The sequence below is a fragment of the Puntigrus tetrazona genome, chromosome 1 (assembly GCF_018831695.1).
Source record: "Puntigrus tetrazona isolate hp1 chromosome 1, ASM1883169v1, whole genome shotgun sequence".
NCBI lineage: Eukaryota > Metazoa > Chordata > Actinopteri > Cypriniformes > Cyprinidae > Puntigrus > Puntigrus tetrazona.
In genome coordinates this window covers 14,547,877-14,554,828 of record NC_056699.1, presented here as the reverse complement: position 1 = coordinate 14,554,828, position 6,952 = coordinate 14,547,877, and positions in this window count along the sequence as shown.

Sequence of the window (6,952 nt, the reverse complement as noted above, 5' to 3'; positions counted from 1 at the left end):
ACGTGGAGGAAAAAAAATATGCAGAGCTTGGATAAATATCTTTGGCCATTGTTCTGAAAAAAAAGATGAAAAGGAAAAAAGTGTAGAAGTGTGTAAACCCCATACTAAATAAACTTTTTAAACATTTGCTGTCCATCCAATCCATCCACTGAAAACTCAGATTTAATCTGTCTATTCAACCCTTCCTGGAATACCCTGATTTCATTTCAGCTTGTGCAGAAGGCATCAAAATGTATTACACATGAGCTTTGAGCCACTTGCCAACACTTGTTGGTAAAAATCAAATCTCACTATCCCAAATTATTAAATCATTTCATTTGTCGACAAAACTCCTGGGCCTTTAAGACAACGCAGCCAACTTGAAAAGTGGAAACTACACATCTGTGTTAGATTTCAGCCAGCTTAGAGTGATGCGTTAAATGCAGATAAATGACAGACAGCAGACTTTACAGCAGCTCCAGCTCTCTGTTTACTGTCTTTCAGCACTACAGTAGAGCACCGCATAGACGACGGCTGTCTGGTCATCACCACTGAACAGACATTTGGGGAAATAAGGACGGGTCAAAGGTTTGCCCCACAATCCCCAAGTTCATTTGAGCTATATTTTTGTTGGTGCTCTTTGAGCCCACTGCGTAGGACTGCTGGGCTCTGGACTCATTTTGAAGCTGAAAGAAGTCCATATGTAGCCTATTTGTGTGTGTGTGTGTGTGTGTGTGTGTGTGTGTGAATGGAGGAAAAGTTAAATGAAAATTTTTAAGATATGGTTCTTCAAAAAATGTAAACATACAGTTATAAATAGTAATAATAATGCTATTAACTTTTCTTTGCGTCTCATCCTATAATTTACATACTAATGATTCTTGGAATGTTTCTACATTTTATAACCCTTTTTTTGTTTTGTTTTTATTTAATTTCGTACATAATATACATGTATGATTATTACATAAGTTAAAAGCTTAAGGACTTTGGATTTGTGACTGTGAATTCAATCTCTCTGCGTATCCTTTATGACTTTTTGAATGTATTTTTGTATAATGTGAGCTTCTCTCACATTCTGTTGTTTGCATCAGGCCTTATCAAAAACATGTGGAACACCAACTCTATGATTTTCAGATGTGCTCCAAATCACTCTTTGGACCTTGGGAAGATGGCAAGAGGAATGCCTTATTTTTATGCACAAAAAAGGCTTTCAGATTATTTTTTCACATCCAACCCTCAAAAGTGTTTGTCAAACTTGGAAACTTTGGATTTGACAACTAGAAAGAACGTGGACGTTTTCAGATTACATTGTTATAGATTTCATTGTTATCTAAGAGAAGTTTTTCATTTCTTGTCATTTATAGACTGACAGCTATTAAAGACCATCAAGCTATCAAATGGAAAAATGTGATTTTTGTTATCTTGTTTTCTGTGTTGTAAGCTAAGGCCATTTTAAATAGTGGCCAATCTACAAACTGTTGTAAGAAAGCTGTTTTAATGACTCAGAAATGTTTCTTTACGGTTGAGACTCAAAAGACCAGAGTGAGGGTTGTAGACCTGTAGTTAGTCACTGATGATCTGATAAAGTCTGCATCACAGTTATGAATGAGGTGCCGACAGGTTTAGAGATAGAGGAAGATTCAACATTTTCAGCTGTCTCGGAGTAGTCCTGGTCGGCAGCTCTGATTTACTTATCTGGTCCACACTTGTCTCCTCGTTGAGGTTTTATCTCTGTTTTCTGTTTTTGAAAACTAGGGACTGCAACTGTCTTCACGGGAACCTTGATTTATGACTTTATGAAACCAAAAACGTAATAATTCATCTTGTCACTATGGTAACAGTTAGTTTGACAGATTTTAACTTCTGGCTGCATGCTGGAATGAAATGAATTATATTGTGGTCAGAATGTCTTGACAGCATTGCAATAAATAGTGCAATATGGCTTGGTTTATCGGGAGGTTTAGCGGTTGTTTCTCCCTAGTGCCCAACCCAAAGAATCTAACTCAAAAAAGGTACAAAGCTGGAGGAGGTACAAAAGATAAGAAGTATATATTTGTACCCCTATATAAAAGTATCTTAAAGGTGCATACAAGTACATATTATTAATATTAGTACTTCAAGCATATGAACACCATTTGAAATGGTATTTGCCCAGCGTCACTTTTTCCCTTGTGATATATAATAGATTAACCAATACTAAAAATGAGACACATATGTCAAACTGACCTCTGCTGAAGAGCAACTTTTTGGGGTCAGGCAACCAGTGGGGAGGTAAGTTTGGAAAGGTGGGGTATTTGACTTTGAGGAGGCCCGCAAACATTTATCACAGTCGTTCTGTGCTCAATGGAATTCCTAGACTGACCCATGTACTCCAGCCTTTAGCAGTCAGGACGCATTTCAACCAGGGCTTCAGCAGGTCAAGGCCATCGAGCTTTTGATTTACATCCCGGCAGTCTACGGTTCAAAAGGCCTGCCGGGTTGAGCAGAGAGCTGGAGTGTGACTGACAAGGGTAATGACTGCACTGGCCCACAATGCCTAAATTAGGCAGGAAACAATCCATACGTTATGTTCTACGGAGGGTCACAGACTCCATACAGTAGAGGTCAAGTTGTCCCAGTTCTCCCATGGTGACTCCGGGAATCATTTGCCAGATACCGATTGGGACCTGGTGCAGAATGAGGAACCGGTTTCATCTTCTAAAGGCATGTGGAGGCATCAGACCGCAGCTGGGCCGGGATTAATCACTTATGCAAATGCATCATAGAGGTTTTGTTTGAAGTACCATGTGCAATTTCAAGCAAAAAGCTGCAATTGAAAGCAAAGGCGCAGTTATCGTAAGCAATTCATGGTATACTTGATCATTAATAGCTTCTGACTTAAGCAAAAAAAAAAAAAGAGGGTGAAACAAGGGCTTAATTTACCACATGCTCCAGAGCTCAACTATATGGAGAGGAAGTTCATTTTTTGATTGGTTACACATGCACTGTGTTACATAAGCATGGCTTAGCGACCCCACACAGGAACCCAGATCTTTCTTTGTTCTTCAGTAACAAACTTCATATATTCCTTTACCGAATAAGTCAATTTAGCTACAGAAACCAGTGTTCAACCAATAAATCCTGTGACAGCGGACGGCTTTGATCATAATAGGAATTCGATTTGGTTCATAAACCAGGATTCCTGCTGTAAATTAATTTTCCATTAAGCAATGGAAAATCATTTTCATGCTGAACGTGAACTCGGAGTATTTATCAACACGAAAGAGTTGGATTTATTAACGCAGAGATGCAGATGAAGTTCAGCGCATGTTCTCTACATTACTCTTCGTTCCTGCACACATGAACAGCTCGAATTTAGATACGCCTGGAATCAATAAAGCTACACAAAACGTTCAGTAAAAAGACTTCGGGACCAAACGGAGCCTTGGCACACGTTATCGGTGGGTAGTGAACCTTGTGCTGCTGTGGGATCACGTTTCAAACACCTCGGTTACACTGTACAGGTTTTATGATGTGATAGTTGGTCCTCAGTGGATCCACTTTACGCTGAGTTCTTATTAAAGCAGTGTTGCGACTAAACTGAAGTATACACTAAATCAAAGCGTCTCGTGTCATCAGGCTGAGTTAATTTGATCAAAAATGCATGATTTTAAAAAATTACTGCCATTTTAAAAAGCGTTGTGCACTGTATTCTTGATTGTTTTCTGGTTTCTTTAATAAAAGTAGAAAAGAACAGCGTTCAATTGAAATACATATTTCTTTGCGTTCTACCAACATGAAAAAGTCTGTTACTTTTGAACAATTTTGTTACTTTTGATAAATCCACTGCATCTCTGTTAAATAAAATGATTCATTTCTTTAAGTGTTAATTACGTTTACCAAGCCCAAACGTCTGAATGGTATTGTTTTTAGACTATAAGGTGATTTTGTGTACTGCTGGCTCACACGCTTGAGTCATTTCTTTTTCTCTTTGCGTTCACATTGGATTTTCTTTCAGACTGATATTCTTCTTTTTGCTAGTTTGTTTGTGCAACACCGAAGCTGTGCCAGGACTGGAGCTTGTGTTGCCTTTAAAGGGAAATATCTGTCAATGTTGCATTTTATTGAACTAATAAGTTATAATAGGCATATTTATGAGCCTAAATCAACAAATGCTTTGAACTACACTGCAATTAGGAAGTGAATTCATACCACCTTAAGTTTCTGAACGGTTAAAACCAGATGTCTAAAGGAGAAAACCTTGCAGTTAATAGGTATCATTTGTATTATACGTTATACGCTGACAAGCATTTATAGTAAGTAAAAAAGACACCTGTCCCCATGCACTTTTTTTACTTTTTGTTATTTTTTTCAGATTGTGATATTTTAAATAGATTTAATTACATGTTTTAAGCCCTGAACCAGGCCATCAAGCTACGAGCTGAATTCGTTTGAAAATAAGAGAGACGTTACAAGACCATGTACAGATTTAGTAAAGGAAAGAACTACAATCCCTTGAAGCAATTCAATTAAAAACATAATGGTAAAACTTTTAAGTGTATGGAATATTTTCCAATATATTCACTGTTTTATTACAGCGAGTGTCGACTAAAACGTTGTTGGGTCACAGAATGCAGGTTTAAGAGTTTTGTAGGTGTTTAAACTCCAAATATGTGGTTTGTTTATTTGAAAATTTGCCTCAATGTTTCTTAGAAGAGCTTTAGGGTGTCAGTGTTAACACTAACATGTTCTTTTAAGTATATTAAGTGTATTTTTCCTTTCATAACTTTATATTTTTATATAACTTAAATATTATTGTTAAATAAATACAATTTTATATAAATAATAGTAAAAAATAGTATTTCGTATTTAGATGCAGTCTGTGTGTTGAAGGTGATTTGTGATCACGTGCTGATTTAAAGCAACATCACATGGTTTTATTAAAGCACAAACCATCAATTAATAATATCAGAGCACAGTTGATGACCGACATTTAGCAGTTATTGCTAAAAATCCATTCCCCCGATTCGTTCTCAATTGAACTGCTGTCTTTTTCAGCAGCGCACAGAGGGTTAAATCTGTTTTGTTCCAGCCTACATTAAAATTCTGGTGGTGAACATACTCTTTTCCTGCCAAAATGTCAGAAAATCACAGGTATTGAGCAAAACCGCAACTTAATAGTGCAAATACTGCCATGTTTCCAATGGTTTGATAAGCAGAAAAGAATGATATATAATTTATTTAAATGTTACTTTGTGATTCAGACCTAAAAATCCTCTCCAAGTCACAGTTAGAGAAAAACCACAAGATATGCGTATTGTCTGAATCATCCTGTATGTTTTCGCGGTAACACTTTATTTTACGGTTACACATATTAGTTGCTTAGCATGCATATTACCAGAATATGAGCCATTTATTAGTGCTCATTAATGACCTGATTCTACATTCTTCCAAGACTGTGTTTCTTGGCCATTAGCGGTGTATTTATTTATTTGACCTATATTGACAGAAATGGAAAAGTTAGGAAAGTATGATCTCTGTTCAGTTTCTAACCAGTGGGGTGTTAAAGCTTTATGTAAAGGTATCATTTCTCTGCAGTTGGTAGGTATGCAATAAATACATTTCATCTCAATATGATGTCATAACAGTTTTAGAGTTTAATAAGAGTTTATTGTGTTTTCTTTAACAACTGTAAAGCATAAAACACATCTGGCTGGCCGGGAACTGCAGTGAGACAAGCCAACTTTCAATCAGACAGTGACATCATTAACCAAATACAGATCACACACACACACACACACACACACACAGGCTCCCGGTCACTACCTCTGAGAATGTGATTGGCATTCTAACACTTTGGCAAATACCAGTATATTTTCAATAATGTGTTTTATCTTTTTTTATGTTTATCGTTTAGAGGTAACATGCGATTTATTTTTAACATAACTGATACAGTAAGGTTAAGTTATAATACTTTTATTATTGCAGTTACATTTTGAACCCCAAGAAACCTGCTCTAATAACATGCAGACCGTTAAATACAGCAAATTATTAAAGAAGGTTACAGTTCCTTAGAGATGTTTAAAAAAACTCTAAAAAACTAAAAAATGTTAATAATGCTTTCTTCTACCAACATTTCTCTGACCCTACTTTTGGTGCCGAGTTATATTTTGCTCCCCATATTAGACATGCTTAATGTAAAATACAATTGCTTTTATTAATTTACTGATGTAGTGTATTTAAATGAATACACAAAGTTAAAATATCTACTGTTGCTCAACATTGATGGTAATTCGGAGGAAATTTAAAGCAAAACTAAGAATAATTATCTCATCACAAAATTGATTTTCAATGACAACCGTATATCAAATACCTAGAATTAGATCCTTTTGGACTTACTTCTAATAACCACTGGTCGCTTTTTTTGTATAAAACGAGCAGCTAAACGTACAAGGCCACGAAAGTAGACATTTTACTGCTGTGTTTTATCATTTTGGATTGCAGAGTAAGTATAGTTGAATTATGTTGAATTTTAAATGACGAGAGACATGCATGAACCCTTTATCAATGTGAAAAATATCAAGACAAAATGATCATACCGCCCATGTGTACCATGTTTAGTTAAAAATGCAGCCTTCTGGCTAAAGAAAAACAACAAAGAAATTACCCAGACTCCCATAAGCCTTCATGCTGTGAGACTTCAAGCCACTGCAAAATCATTCATCATGCCTTGTCAAAATAATCAGACAGCCACTTTAGCTGAAACACTTCAACATGCAGCAGCAGCTTGATGAAAGCAAGTTTCATTACGTGCAACATTTGACTTGCAATGATACAGAAGAGGAAAAGGGTGACCTTGTGATAGCACTTAGCGTGAACATTGATTACAAAACACTGGACCGAAGATTAGAGGAAAATGTCCCGAGACCAAAAGTATTTTTACGAGTTCAGTCTGGCTTACAAGTTACAACCGCGATGAACCTCAACGTTTTGA